Genomic DNA, 2,412 nt, shown 5'->3' with positions numbered 1-2,412 from the left:
AGTAGCCATTCGCCTATTGGCTTTAGAGAAGATTCTGTTCATCTCTCTTCCAGACTGCCACGGCAATGGCAACAACAGCAATACTAAACAAATGGGATCTTATGAAACTGAAAGTTTCTGTACAGCAAAGGAGACAATAACCAGAGCAAATAGACAATCTAGTCAGTGGGAAAGGATATTTGCATATTTTGAATCTGACAAAAGTCTAATAACCAGGATCTACGCAGAACTTCAATTAATCTACAAGAAAAAAACCAACAACCCCGCACATCAATGGGGAATTTTTAAATTTTTAGTAGAGATGGGGTCTCACTTTTGCTTGGGTTGGTCTTGAACTCCTCACAGAGTGCTAGGATTATAGGCCTGAACCACTGCACCTGGCCAGAGGTTGTATTTTTTGGATTTCCAGAAGAACTGGCTAAGAAGCTTTTAGGATTCATACAGGACTGTTCCCAAAGCAAACCAGAAGCCAGGCCCAAGAGTGAACCTTTTAGGGAGAGGCCCTGCAACAAACCCAGGGCAAGAACTGAAAGGAACATGTCTCCTCTGGTGTGTTCCTGCTGTAATCCTCTTCATTGTCTTTAAGAGACTAGATCAGCTTGTGCAGTCCAGCACACTGTTCCCTGAGCCAGCTAGAAGATTTGGGGACAAGCCTGTGCCCATGATTTTTCTTTGCAAAGAGTGAGCATGACTTCAACTTTGAATGTGCCCCTGATTCTCTCTTCTATTTGTTCAGCAGCTCATGCCCAGAGTCCTGGTGCTGAAGGATTCTGTTGCTGGCCTTGTCCCGGATGGGCCTGGCCCTGACCAAGTAGAGAGGCAGAGGTCCAGGTGGCCTGACGGTGCCTGTTCCCCTCAGCTTTCCTGTACATTTGACAACTGCCACTCTGAGCATTGTCTTAGCCTGTCCCATCCAACGTTCTCTGAGGATTGTCCTGGAATTCCTGAGAAGTGAAATGTGTTGAGGATGTTGAAATGGTTCAAGAAATTTTGGATCCTCCAGGGTCATCTACACACTTGTCTCTTTTCTGTCTAGTGATATGCGCCAGTCTCCAGGATGGTGGTTGACCTCTGCTGACACTGAACCACATCCTGAACTTAAACCTAATTTGAACTGTGATGTATACTACACTTGGGAGGCAGGAAAATATCACAGTTCCATATACTCACTGCCCCTTCCTGTCCACATACCCAATGTCAGGAAGATAAAATGTGAAATTGAAGAAGATGACTCTAATCTGTTTCTTGATGGTATAAGGGACTTTCATGAGAGCCAAAATTATATATATGGAGAGAGAGAGAGACCAAGGGGCTGTGTGTGGCCCAGCTTCCTGGGTGACTGGAGTTCTTCCCTTCTCTATTATCACTCTCATGTATTCTTGGTGCTCTGAGACTCATTGGTCATTATGGGGCATTTGCAGACTCAGAGATGACAGGCTTTGAATTCTGGCCTCAGCTCCTAGCTGGGATGACACCATTTAATTTAATGTTGTCTCATTTCTCCTATTAAATATTAACTAAACTTACTTCTGCGATTGACAGATTGGAGAGAATATTCTGTGTACATATATGTGGCACATTCTATCACTTAGATAATTTTCTTCACATTTTTAAAGAGAAGTTTATTTACTGCTCTTCTGTGTAGATTCCAACTTAGTCTAAAGGGTATCTAAACTGAGGCTTGGCGTTCATAGCACAGTGGTTACGGCACCAGCCATATACACCAAGGGGGATGGATGGGTTCAAGCCCAGCCCTCACCAGCTAAACAACTACAACAAAAAAATAGCTGGGCGTTGTGGCAGGTGCCTGTAGTTGCAGCTACTTGGGAAGCTGAGGCAAGGGTTTGAGGTTGCTGTGAGCTGTGATGCCACTGCACTCTACCGAGGGCAATAGTGAGACTCTGTCTCAAGAAAAAATAAAAACTAAGACAAATAAAATTGACTTTGCAAAGTATCAAGCCCATTTGTCTTGAGTGTCTAATCCGAGGAATGAAGACAGCTGGAACAGGGATTGGCAATCCATAGGATAGAGACTGGTGTAATCACTGGCATCTATATGGGCTTGGGTGTTGCCACTTTGGCTCAGAAGCCCTTCTTCTTAGGGAATTTTTGGTGCACATAAAGGTCTTGCTGCCTTGATGTCAAGATTCTTGGGCTTCCAGTTCTAGACCCTGCCAGGCCTTTAAAAATCCCATTCTTGGCCCTCCATGGCCTGGGTTTCCCTCTCTTAACCTGTGAGGTGAGTCTTGTGCTATGGCTGGTTGCTGGACACTATTCCCCTCAGTATACCCTAATCTACCCACAGGACTTTAGGGATAACTTCCTGCTGTCAAATTTTGTGATGCATCTGAGGAGTCAGAACTGAACGTGATGGTGCTCTGCTCCAGGCGTGGACCTGCATAGCTCCGAAGC

This window comes from Otolemur garnettii, unplaced genomic scaffold (assembly GCF_000181295.1).
Source record: "Otolemur garnettii isolate 467f Iridium unplaced genomic scaffold, OtoGar3 scaffold00552, whole genome shotgun sequence".
In the NCBI taxonomy this organism is placed as follows: Eukaryota; Metazoa; Chordata; class Mammalia; order Primates; family Galagidae; genus Otolemur; species Otolemur garnettii.
This window is presented reverse-complemented; position numbering follows the sequence as displayed.